Source organism: Salvia splendens, chromosome 9 (genome assembly GCF_004379255.2).
Source record: "Salvia splendens isolate huo1 chromosome 9, SspV2, whole genome shotgun sequence".
Taxonomy (NCBI): Eukaryota; Viridiplantae; Streptophyta; class Magnoliopsida; order Lamiales; family Lamiaceae; genus Salvia; species Salvia splendens.
In genome coordinates, this window is record NC_056040.1 from 11,830,457 (window position 1) to 11,844,572 (window position 14,116).

Consider the following 14,116-nt stretch of genomic DNA (forward strand, 5'->3'; position numbering starts at 1 on the left):
TGACTATATAATGCACAATTTGTGAACTGCAATGCATACGAACAAGATGTGCTGTGTTATGATGTTTGACACATGTTTCTTGTTTCCCCTAAGGGTTTAATAAGCTTAGGGGCTAGGGTATAGTACGTACGCATTAATAACAAATTATAAAACGATACGAATAATTCACCAAATTGTCACGAGTAATGGATGTTATTAACTATATAATGCACAATATGTGAACTGCAATGCATACGAATAAGATGTACCATGTTATGATGTTTGACACACGTTTCTTGTTTCTCCTAAGGGTTTAATAAGCTTAGGGGCTAGGGTATAGTACGTAGACATTACTAAATGTACGTATGTAATCTTCAATCCGTTGATTAACCCATATACACAATACCTCTAATAATGCATAATATACTGAGATAATGACAATTAACAGCTACATAATGCACTACCTAAACCAAATAATGCACATACGTATATTCCAATAACAACAATTTGTTAGTAATGTCTACGTACTATACCCTAGCCCCTAAGCTTATTAAACCCTTAGGGGAAACAAGAAACGTGTGTCAAACATCATAACATGGTACATCTTATTCGTATGCATTGCAGTTCACATATTGTGCATTATATAGTTAATAACATCCATTACTCGTGACAATTTGGTGAATTATTCGTATCGTTTTATAATTTGTTATTAATGCGTACGTACTATACCCTAGCCCCTAAGCTTATTAAACCCTTAGGGGAAACAAGAAACGTGTGTCAAACATCATAACACAGCACGTCTTGTTCGTATGCATTGCAGTTCACAAATTATGCATTATATAGTCAATTATATCCATTACTCGTTACCATGTGAAGATTACATACGTGTCTACGTACTATACCCTAGCCCCTAAGCTTATTAAACCCTTAGGGGAAACAAGAAACGTGTGTCCAAACATCATAACATGGTACATCTTATTCGTATGCATTGCAGTTCACATATTGTGCATTATATAGTCAATTATATGCATTACTCGTGACCATGTGGTGCATTATTCGCAGATACCAAAATGTGGCAGTTACTTTTCCGTCAAATGTCAATAATAACCCTGTAATGCATACAACCACCTTCTATAATGCAACACGGAACCAGTTTTATAGAATCAATCTGATCCGTTGATGCCTTAGATCTAACGCGTAATATTAAGAAGGAAAAATGATCTAAGACGTGAAAAGGAGAATAACGCTCCCATATATATATATATATATATATATATAGGGTTTTGATCTATGCAAAACTAGATTTAAATACAGAAACGCAGAACAATATCATAATTAGGTCACTTTTAGGTCATAATTAGGTAATTTTTAGGTCATGCTAACAAAGCATGACCTAAAACGATCTTAGCATGACATTAAACCCAAATATTATAATATGACCTAAAATTGCTTAATTATGACCTTCCGTGTTTTTGGTTAATTATTGACCATTAGATCATCTAATCCTAGGGCCAAGATTTGGTCTGCATTTCTGGATTTAAACACATACTTATTTTGATCATCTCCATATATATATATATATATATATATATATATGGAGATGAATTTTGATTTGATTAAATTTTTGCCGGCCTTAAACGGGCCCCTCAATCGGAAACTAGGAGTAAACAAGTTTTTAATATTGTTCTTCAATTTTTTTTTAATATTGATTTAGTTTGTAGACTTTTTGAACAATTTTGAATTGACCAAAATAATTTGATTTAAATACTATCCATTTCCAATAGTTTAAATTGGAAATTTTGTCTTTAGTACGAGTACAAATTTGTTTAGAAAAGAAACAACTCAAAATAGTTGGAAGTCTAAAAAAACCTTAAGATTATTGAGACGAAGAGTATTTTTGCTTAGACACATGAGGAGTAGCTTAACAGTATTAGAAGAATCGAAAAAAAATGTAAATATGATTGAACATTTAAAGTCCATGTTGACATTAACAACATAGAATTGAGGAGATGTACATGTGTTCGAAATAAAATCAGTAATTGTTAGTACATATCAGAAAAATTATTTAAAGGGAAATTTAATCATATTTCACTTGAACTTTACTTGTTATTTAGTTTGCAACTTAATTATCTGCATGACCATGTTAGTTCCTTGTCCCAAAATGACCCAAAATAATTTCAAATTTCGTGGGTAAATTAATTTAACCCACTAAATTAGTGTATTCATTTATTCGCATTGGAAACACAAACTGATTAACAACATTAAATTACTTTATATCTCAAGCTACTACTCTTCTTACGTTTTTCATGCAAATAGTGTTTTTTTAGTAAGGTTAATTGATGGTTCCGCGAATTTTTGATGGTGATGAATGCAGGAAGATGCAGATCACAACACAGAGATTTACGTGGTTCGATTTACTGAGGTAAATCTACGTCCACGGGAAGAAAAGAGGGCAGAGTTGTATTGCTTGATCTGTTTTCTACAGCTTACAATACAGACTTGCTATTTGATGGTTTATCTCTAGAGAGCTTCTTTAGAGCTTAACAGAAATTAACCCTTTTCTATCTGATCTAAGTTCTATTTATACATTGAACCAAGATCGTGGCATGCAGCACCATTTACTAGGCAGTGGATGTCGTGGAGATCGTGGCGATCTTGCATGGGTCCACTATCCTGCATGAGTTAATGACTGCTTGACACCACTAAATAGATCGTGGGTGTAGTGGAGGTGGAAATCCTGCATGAGTCCACTATCTCCTAGTTCGGTCGAATACTGAGACCGAACTGCTGAATTATTGCCGAGCAGCTTTTGCCGATCTGAGAGTAGAGCTTGATGCCGACCTGAGAGCAGAGTTTGATTGGTTGGCTTTTACCGAGCTGTAGGCTGGGGCCGAACTCTTTGGTCGTGCCGAACTGAACTCTGATACTCTTTAGTCATGCCGAACTGATACTCTTTCTTGGGCTTTAGGCTGATGGGCTTTACTGCTGTTGGGCTTGTTTAGTACGTACTCCATCATTAATTATGAAATACTATAACATACCAAATATCCATGGATATTAATCATTCAAAACTATACTAATTTAAATTCTATAGTATTTTCGAAAATGTGGCGATTTATCAAGCCGCAAGCCCACAATGCGTAAACAAAAATATATGGGGAAAAATTCCGTTGCCGGGACTTGAACGCGGGTCTCTCGGGTGAGAGCCGAGTATCCTAACCAACTATACTACAACGGATTTGTTATTCTATTGATTATCTTATTATATACACTACATAATATACGACTTTTGAACGCACATGGCAGCATAGCATGTGCTCAGCCAAAATTTCTGACTAGCATTTGCAGATTCAGTTGAATGGGTTGGTGACAATTTAGAAGCCGTGTGCAACTCCGATTTTCACCTATAAAACAATAGATCCCTTTTCATATTCCCGATTTTCTCAACCACTTCTCTCATCACCGGTTTAATTCGGTAATCTAGTCGAGAATCAAGACTCTTTTTTTCCAGCCTAGAATGCGTCCGTGTGTTTGAGTTTTAATTTATCAGAAAAATCTATTAGTGACATCTTCAATGATTTATTTAATCACGCACCCATTTCCTTGTTTTGTCAATCTTACATCCTTATTTACGATATGTATCGGGATTTAGCATCTCTCTCGTTAATGTGATTATTAACTGATCCAACTCCTTGCCCTTTAATTTTAGGTGTTTTAGTAACATTATGGGTGCGATGGATTTCTTGGGAACACCTGAAGGTCAACTGTTTATAGCCGTTGCAGTTGGTCTCGTTGGTGTTGGTGCTGCTTATTTCTTGTTATCATCGAAGAAGCCCAAAGGTTTTGATTTTATATTGTTGATGTTTTTGCAGCTCAGCCTTTTGTTTGCTTCCATCACATGTTTTTGCCTTGTTTTCTGTGATAGCTCTAAAATAGTGTTTAATAATTGGGCTTCAAGATTGTGTTTTTTTCTACTTATTTTTCCTACTAGTGGTTATGCTTGTTTGAGTTGGTGTCGAACTTGAGATTATTAAGCTTGTTTATTGAAGCTCAAGTGAGAACCGGACATGACTACTATGGCCTGGCTTTTGTAAGTGTATGGTCATTTAAATTTATTTATGGAGCATCGAGCTTGATATGAAAATTGATGATATAAGTGAATATATGTTGGAGCATGTTTGAGATATTTATCGGATCTCTATAAAACAAGCCTTTGGAGAGCAAATTCATGTGATGTATCCACTAGTTTGTCTTTATATGCTTGGAAATAGTACACAATGATACATAAGATCGTGTAGGCCATATTCTCTACTTGATTTAGTATCTTGTGTGGCGGACAGTGTGCTTGGATGCCGATAATTTCAAGGAGTTCAAGCTGGTCAACAAAACACAACTTAGTCATAATGTGGCTAAGTTCAGATTTGCTCTACCTACACCAACCTCGGCCAACACATAAGCTGCAAGTCAGTTTCCATCTTAGTTTTGTGCTCATGATTTCTTTCTACTAACTTCTTTCGTGGATTACTAGTCCTGGTTTTTACTTACTCCTACTACTTAATTCTTTGTTGTCTTATACTCGTAAGGGTAAGGATAGTCAAGGTGAAGATGTCATCAAACCTTACACTCCAACTACTTTGGATTCTGATGTTGGGTATTTTGAGCTGGTTATCAAGGTGCATCTTCTTCCTGAGGGGCATCCCTTTTTTTGTTATGTATCTCTATATGTATTCGTTGACGCTTTTTTCGGGTTTTTGTCCAGTGTTGGTTGACTTTTTTATGTATATGTTACATTATTCCAGATGTATCCACAAGGAAGAATGTCCCACCACTTTAGAGACATGCATGAAGGAGACTATCTGGCTATAAAAGGACCAAAGGTATTTTCTGTCCTAGCCAAAATATAGGAAGAAAATCTGGTGAGGGTTTAGATGGAATGATCCCAGTGCACTTTTTGAGTTGCTCATTTTTTCACTCTGAATTAATGAAGTTTCTAACTAACGTGTGAAGTAAGAATCTCTTATATTTAGAAGGGATACTGAGCTCATCAAGTCAATCTCGTGGTACTTATTTGTTCTGTTTGGAGATATAAAAGATTGTTTGGTTTAAAGATTCACGTAGTCACTGTATCTGCTTATCATGGCAGACCATAGGCAGTTCTGTCACAAAGTAAACATGCATGAATTTATCAAGCTTACTTTTACTGTTTTTAGAAACTTGATGTTAAAATGCCAATCGCCTCGACCCTTCATGTAAATCTTCAATGCTCATTTGAAAATCACACATATTACTTCTCTGGATTGTTGAGTATGTAGCCATGGATAAAATATTGTGTTTCCTTGGTAGTTTATTCCTTCTTTATGTTTGGAACTTTTTGCTAAATGATCTTTATTTCATTGTCGTAAGGGCCGTTTCAAGTATCAACCAAATCAAGTGAGAGCATTTGGAATGATTGCTGGAGGTTCTGGAATTACCCCAATGTTCTAGGTCTATATATAACATTATTGCAATCTCTCTCTCTTTGTATTTTTTTTTTGGGGGGGGGGGGGGGGGGGGGGGGGGGGGGCGTGATGATTAATCAAATGGGTAAATCATAATGAACGATATCTTCATATTATTATTTTTATGTACAGGTTGCCAGGGAAGTTCTTGAAAATCCCAGTGACAAAACAAAGGTTCACCTGATTTATGCTAATGTTATGCTTGAGGACATTCTCTTGAAGGTGATATCTATATCATATATGATCTACATCATATTATTGCTTAATAACAATATATGGGTCAATCACTACAATAACTTGTATATTTGTTGTTGGATTTATTCTGATCGAGTCATCGAGATGATTCAAGTTGTGTATGGTCAAGAAGTTTTATTTGTTGGTTTCAGGATGAATTGGATAATCTTGCAAGAACATACCCCGATACATTCAAAATCTACTATGTGCTCAATCAAGTAAGTTTACCACTCATTAATTTGTTGGATTTGTTGTAAATTCTCCTAATCATTATCCTTGTCACTTGAATTACTGTAAATATGCTTAATTATATTGCATTGTGTACTGTTTTGCACGAAAAATGATTACTGTAGATGTGGTTAATAATCAAATTGTTTGTTAAAATCTTCAAAATTGGATATTTATTCCCATAGGAGCTTATAAAATGCTAACTTATCATCATACCCCCTTAATGTGAACTGAGCTCATATGAGTATGTGTCGAGCCAGTGATACTCAATAGACGTATCTCACTTTTAGCCTGTTGGAAAACATTAACTAACTTTGAGTTGAGATGATCAGATACTGAAAACTCATCTAATTTCCTCGGAAAGAAAAGTTGAGTAGTACAAAACCGGCACTCACACTTCCTGTTGCATGTTTGAACTTTTTCAGCCTCCTGAGATATGGGAGGGAGGCGTTGGATTCGTATCAAAAGAGATGATTCAAGCTCACCTCCCCCCACCAGCTTCTGACATCCAGGTTTGTGAAATCTAACCAACGTTACGTTACAACTGCAGCCTCTCGAGCACTAAGTTTGTCCTTTGTCTCTGCAGATGCTGAGATGCGGTCCGCCTCCCATGAACAAGGCCATGGCTGCCCATCTTGATGCTCTTGGCTACGCCTCAGAGACCCAGTTCCAGTTCTAACTCTGTCAACAACTTTGGCTTTTATTCTTAGCAATCTTTATATAAGGGCAATAGTGTTTTCTTCCAAAACTTGTTAAAATTGACGAGCTATAAGCTTTACATGGTATAGTACTAGTTCATTAATTGGGCCAGGATATAAGTCATCAAATGAATTTTTGTTTGGACATGTTTATGGCAGAATATCGGGTCAAATTTCAGGCAGGGTTGGACCAAAGCATTTTGACAGCAGTTCTACATAAGGCAAAATGCTAGAAACATGGCATAGCTGCAATGCCACCTACTAAAAAGACAGAGAAGTGAGGAAAGATTATTGCTTGTAAACTGTATTCTATCATTAGTAATCATTTGGGGCCTATTCTCCTTGTGATTAAGAAAAAGATAGTGGCAATAACTAGTGATCATGAAGATTGATTATCACTAAAGATTAGAAGACAAAGACAGTTAAAGCATTTTACAGTTTTGGACCATTGTTTTTTATTACATCATTGAAATAAACTGATGACAGAAAACAATTTCATGACTCGTCTTCACGGTTTCAATTATATACTTGCACTCGAATAAGGCAGTATTTAATAAATCTGAATTATTTGATCGATTCTTCATAATCAAGTGGTTTATTAACATAGGAAAAAGAAAATACTACTCCACTATGAATGTAAAGTACTAAAATCCTTTTCCTAAAAATCAGTATTTCCTGAATGAAAAGAAAGGATTGACAATTGACAAACGTCCCTTTTCTCCGAGGTTTGTTTGCTTTTACGTCTCTCTTACCCCTTTCCCCCTCATCACACACTGTAAATGACAATGTAATCTCTCTCCTCTCTCTTTCACACACACAGCATACCTTGTTCTTTTTCTTGAATTCTAAATTGGGTTGAAAATCTGATACCATAATCTATCTGGGATTTTATTTCTTTCGAATTGCTTCCTCTTTCAATACCCTCTCTCGCTCACTCTATCACTCTCTCAAACAGATATACCTTTTATTGCCTTGCTTCTTCCTTGTGTTCAATACCAATCCATCTAAATCTAATTTCTTTCGCATTTCTATTTCGGTAATAGACAAACCCTTCCACTCAATTGACACCGACCCTTCCCAGCTTCTAGAGTTTGCTTGCTTTACATTGTATATTCTGTTGGGACACCTTACCTTGATGCATGCTAGTTATTTTTTTAGCTTAGAAATGTAGAAAATGTGCTTTAAATTTAGGGTTCTATTTCAAGTTCGAATCTTGACAAAGAAATTGAAATAGTAATGATAATTCGACCTTTCAGTGATTGAATGAAACTGCTGATACAAAAGGCACTGATTTTGGGTGTTAAGTGAAGTATGTCAAAAATGGTATCCGTTGCTTACAAATCCATATTCTGTTGGTTCTTGTTGACATCATCATTGTTCATATTATCTTGGTTGTCATTGCTAAGATCAACTGGGCAGTCTCATTCTGTTGCATTTGGTGTACTGCCGAGCTCGAGGATTTTTAGATTCCCTGAAAATTGGAATCTTGATGAATCAGTGAGTGAGAGAGCAAACTGGGATAAGAATTCAGTGAAATGTGGTGCTAATGCGCCAATGCTTATGGGTTTTCATGTATGATTTTCCATCAGAATTTCATTTTGATTTGTTAGGGTGGAAGGGTGTTGGGGAGAATGATGTGTGGCCCGACATTCGGGAAAAGGTTCCCGACTACCCTGGTGGCTTGAATCTGCAGCATAGCATAGAATACTGGCTGACTTTGGTCGTAGTGCTGTGCGAGTGCATAATTCTAGCGAAGCAGATGTTGTGTTTGTACCCTTTTTCGCGTCTTTGTGCTATAACCGGTTCTCAAAGGTGAGGCTGGGCCAGAAGAGGAGCACAAATGTCGTATTGCAGGAGAAGTTGGTTAAGTTCTTGGTAGCTCAGAATGAATGGAAGAGGTCTGGTGGGAAAGATCACATCATCGTTGCTCACCATCCGAATAGTTTGTTAGACGCAAGGCTGAAGCTTTGGCCTGCAATATTCATTCTATCAGATTTCGGGAGGTATCCTCCAACCATTGCTAATGCGGAGTAGGACGTGATTGCGCCTTACAGGCACATCACTGAGAGTTATGTGGATGACTCGTCTGATTTTGATAGTCGTCCCACCTGGCTCTATTTTCAGGGTGCTATCTACAGAAAAGATGTAAATTGGCTTTGTTTCCTTACCTTTTATACTTGTATATATCTACTATGCCCGTTCGCTTCTCATTTTTTAGTAAACACGTTCTATGCTTTTGCAACACAATTGTTGAGAACTGCTGGCCGTGTTAGAGCCCCGGCCTTCTGTTTAATCTATAGAAGAACATAGACTAGGATTTCTGGCCTTTTTTGGAAGTCAATTGATTGTTATTGGTTTGGTGTTCGTTTCTCTGTGTGTGTTTGTGTATGTATTTGCTCTTGTCTATAGAGAAGCTATTTCAAGCTGCTGCTGTACGCTTCGTTGCAAAGAAATGTTTTCAAGAAAACAAGAATGGCTGCTACCCTCTTTGGTATCTGTCTTATAAACAAGGTGCATGATGTATTTTTCGAATAAGATAGTGACTATCCAACACAAATGATTGAGAATCGAGCAAAACATTGATTCTATATGACATTCCTTTCTGCAAAACCTGTGTTAGCTTAGCTAGCATTGGTTTTCTTGCACCACCTATCCCGGTTAATTGATGGCAGATGCATGTTCGAGTTATGTTTTGTTTAACTGCTTCATCTAGCTCGTTGTGGTCTACTAGTCGGTTTCATGTTGTTTTTGGATGCAATGCGCTTTAAGATTTTCTTCTCAACTTCAGGGTGGAACAATTCGGCAAGAGCTATACTACATGCTGAAAAATGAAACAGATGCGCACTTCACTTTTGGAACTTACCAAAAGGACGGTGCTAGGCAGACTTCGAAGGGCATGCGCACATCCAAGTTCTGCCTCAACATAGCCGGTGACACGCCCTCATCAAACCGCCCCTTTGATGCCATACCTAGCCACTGCGTACCCGTCATCATCAGCGATGAGATCGAGCTTCCCAATGAAGATGTTCTTGACTACTCCAAGTTCTGCGTATTCGTCGGATGCTCTTCGGATGCTCTTCGGATGCTCTGATACAAGGCTTTCTCTTGAATCTTACCAGGAATATTGGCAGGGAGGAGTGGACTAGGATGTGGAAGCTGCTGTGAGAAATCGAACACATGTACGAGTATCAGTATCCGTCTAAAGAGAAAGATGTTGTTCAGATGATATGGCAGGCCATCTCCCGCAAGGTTTCTGGCATCAGATGGAGGATTCACCGGAACGGGCGATTTTCTCGAACTATCGCCCACCGAAGACAAGCTGTTAGTTCCGGTTCTGTACCGAGGAATTTTGGTTAATCAATCTTGTTGTCATGGAAATCTGTGGAAGCAACAGTTTGATCTGGCCCGCATTGTTAGAAAAGGAATTGATTCTGCATTAACTATGGAGAATCAATTATTGTAATCAAGGATGAACATAATATATTTCAGAAAATAGAATGATTTGTTTAACTAGTATAGAACTTACCATGTACATGTTTCTACTCCCTATTTAAAGGGATCTCTACATAGAGAAATAAACATATCGTTCTCTACCATTCTCTCTTTCAATTATGTTTTCTGCACCATTTAACATGGTATCAGAGCAGGACTCAGAAAAGTTTCATCATCGTCCCTAAAACCATTCCCGACCTTTAGCCAAAACCTGCAGAAAACCTTCCAAACATGTCAGAAACTGATCAAAATACCAGTTCATCCCAGTCGGATGAAATTGCCTGGCAAATTGCCGAAATCATGAGTAAAAGTCTTGCCATGATAATACCTCAAACACCCAAACCAGAAACCACAGAAAACCCACCAGAAAAACCAGTTGTGTACAAAATTGATACACAACCTCTCCACATCGGAGGAAGTAAGATAAATGGAGACAATTACTCCGAATGGGCCGTGTTGATGAAGACGGCTATAAGCGGCAGGGGAATGGTATCTCACGTTACCGGAGTGCCGCCTTCCCCTCCACGAACAGATCCAGCCTTCCCGCATTGGCAACAAGCCGATCATTGCGTGTTTACATGGCTTACACAGAACATCGAACCGCGGCTGGTCAGCCGGGTGTTGAAACAACCGACTGCCAAACACATATGGGATGCATTGGCAGTCACCTACGGGAGCGGAGGAGACAAACTCCAGATTTACGACCTGCACATCAAAGCCGGTATGGTGAAACAAGGTAATTAGTCGTTGGAAGAGGTATGGAGCACCCTACAGGATCTATGGATGTCGATAGATCAGAAACGAACAAATACTATGAAGTACCCTGAGGATATGGAAATACATGACAATTGGATCCAAGAACAGAGATTATACACCTTCCTAACTGCCATTGACGGGAAATACGAATCAACAAAGAGGGAAATAGTTAAAATGGAACCACTTCCCTCGGTCGATCTTGCGTATAATCTGATCAAGCAGGAAGAAACACGATCTCAAGTGTTGCAGTCAGGAACCACAACCACTGCGGATGGCATTGGGGCTGGACTCATCGCCCGAGTAGGATCGAACCAGTCCAGCGGCGGCTCGAGGGGCGGCAACAATAGGGGTGGAGGTGGTTGGAACCGGCGAAGCAACGATGAAGACAAATCCAAGCTTGTTTGTTCCTATTGCAAAAAGAAGAAACACACAAAAGAATCATGCTTCGAACTGATCGAATTTCTCGATTGGTGGGAGGAGAAACATGGCAAGAATCTGGGGGCTCCACCGCGGAATCGCACACCCTGGAACCGCGGAGGTCACGCGGCGGCAGCCGTCGGAGGCGATGGAGAAGGATATCCTCACGCCGCCACCGAGGGCAACAGGGAAGTCGCACAAACTCGGGGCGGCGATATGGGAACTGCATCGACCGGCGCTGCACAGCCGGCGACTCACACCGGCACCGCCAATTTCGCTGGAGGAATGGTGATAGCGGACTGGACGGAAGCGGAATTCGGGAGAATGGAGGAATACATGGCGGCGGGTGGAGGTAATGTAGGGTTTGGGGGATTTTTTTATTAAAAATCCCCAAACTCTACAAAATTCTCGATTTTTTCCCCAAAATTTAGATAAATTACCTTATACACCCCATTAATTACCCAATGACCCCCGAACTTATATTTCGTGCAAATCAGACTCCAAATTGTGTGATATTCCTGTAAATATCCAAATTGTGTGTAAGAATAGATTTCCGCCCCTAGAAAACTTGGGAATTGCATGTAAGGTGTCTAATGAACATGAGAAAAATGATAGATGGATATTTGATTGTGGGGCGACAGACACAATAACTTATGATGCCTCAGATCTTACAGGGATTCAAAACCCTCAGAAATCCCATATTCAGACAGCTAATGGGGAGATTACAAAAGTTGAAGGGGCGGGGTCCGTGAAAATATCACCTACTCTTCAATTATCTAACTGCTTTTACATTCCTTCGATGTCTCACAAATTGTTGTCTATTAGTCATGTCACGAAGGAATTAAATTGCACCTTATTGATGCAACCACATTTCTGTCTGCTGCAGGATATCCGAACTGGGGAAATAATTGGACGTGGCACTGAACGTGATGGACTGTACTATGTAGACGAGATAGCTCAAAAAGGAACCGCCATGCTAACTCACGGGTCGGCCGATAGGAAAGCTTGGCTTTGGCATCGGCGCTTGGGACATCCGTCTATCGGTTACTTAAAATTATTATTTCCCGATTTTGTTTCAAAACATGATGAGTACTGTGAAACCTGTTTTTTGGCCAAAAGCCACCGAACTTCTTATCCTTTGAATAATACTCGTGTTGATTTTCCGTTTTCATTAATTCACTCTGATGTTTGGGGGCCCGCACCTTTTACTGGGGGACAGGGACTTAGATACTACTTAGTTTTTGTAGATGACTGCACTCGCATGACTTGGGTGTACTTCATGAAACAAAAATCCGAGGTTTTTACACATTTTTCACATTTCTTTAACCTCATCAAAATTCAGTACGAGCACTCTATAAAAATCCTAAGATCAGATAATGGGAGGGAATTTGTTAATTCTGCTATGACTAAATTTTTTCAAGAAAATGGTCTGATTCAGCAAACCAGTTGTGCCTATACTCCCGAACAAAATGGTGTAGCCGAAAGGAAAAATCGTTCCCTCCTAGAAATGACCCGCTCTATGCTCATTGAATCAAAAGCCCCGCAACATTTTTGGCCAGAAGCCATTGCCACCTCAGCTTACCTATTAAACATATTACCCACAAGTATCCTCAAACACCAAACACCACTCCAAGCCCTATCATCCTTCACTAAAATCCCACCACCCTTAACTCTTGAACCACGAGTCTTTGGGTGCTCTGTTTTTGTTCATACCCCAAAATATGAACGAACCAAACTTTCTCCGTGTGCGATTAAGTGTGTCTTCGTAGGGTACGGGGTAAACCAAAAGGGGTATAGATGCTTTGACCCTAAAACCAACCGAATGTTTGTCACCATGAATTGCAATTTCCTTGAAACCGAGTACTTCTATACCCATCTCAGCGGTCAGGGGGAGAATAGTAGTAAGGACCCGCTAAGTTGGATATCAGCGCCAATGCCAACGCGAAGTAATCTAGAAGTGGACCTAACAGAGACGGCAGTAAGCGGCTCCGCTGAGCAAGTCTCTAAAGTAGGACAGTTCGTCCCTGAAGGTGACACTCAGCCAACTACTTCCTCGTTGAGGCTATCCAATGTAAGTTTTGATAACCATGTTCATCCGGTTCCCTTTACGACTAATGATGAACGTGTAGATGATGAAACAGAGCCCTTTGTGGAAAGCACAAATGAGGAAACTAGTGAAGATGAGGAGGTCGAAGGAGTTGACCCTGACACAGGGGTATACATCCTCCCCCATCGGTCGAACAGGGGAGTTCCACCCAAAAGGTACACACCTGAGCGGATTAACAGGAAGGCTCGCTACTCCGTCGCTTGCCTAGCGATAAGTCACCTATCAGAAATGGCTCAAGCATTTGAAAAGGCACTATATGAGGAAGAAGAGATTCCACAGTCATGGGAAGAGGCTATGAGACATAAGCACTGGAGAGAGGCGATGCAAAAGGAAATAGATGCATTAATTCGGAACAACACTTGGGATTCGTGCGTTTTACCCAAAGGGAAGCGACCTGTGGGATGTCGATGGGTTTTCACTATCAAGAGGAGACCAGATGGCTCAGTGGAGAGGTACAAAGCACGGCTAGTTGCAAAGGGCTATACTCAGACATATGGGGTAGACTATTCAGAAACCTTCTCCCCAGTGGCCAAGATGAACACAATCCGAGTCTTATTGTCTATGGCGGCAAATAGGGATGGCCATTGCACCAATTCGATGTGACGAATGCTTTTCTTCATGGTGAGCTGAAGAAGGTAGAAGAAGTGTATATGGATCTCAAGTATTTCCTTGGGATTGAGGTATTGAGATCACAGAGAGAGATCTTT

At 39.4% G+C, this 14,116-nt stretch overlaps 1 non-coding gene and 2 pseudogenes across 1 annotated transcript; 2 read left to right on the plus strand and 1 right to left on the minus strand.

Annotated features, from left to right (window-relative positions):
• Positions 1-3,144: 3,144 nt before the first annotated feature.
• On the minus strand, positions 3,145-3,217 carry TRNAE-CUC. The gene has a single exon. It is a non-coding gene; the product is annotated as a tRNA-Glu (tRNA).
• A 105-nt stretch (positions 3,218-3,322) lies between these two features.
• On the plus strand, positions 3,323-7,032 carry LOC121746581 (annotated as a pseudogene).
• Positions 7,033-7,376: 344 nt separating this feature from the next.
• On the plus strand, positions 7,377-10,208 carry LOC121746580 (annotated as a pseudogene).
• The last annotated feature ends 3,908 nt before the right edge of the window (positions 10,209-14,116 follow it).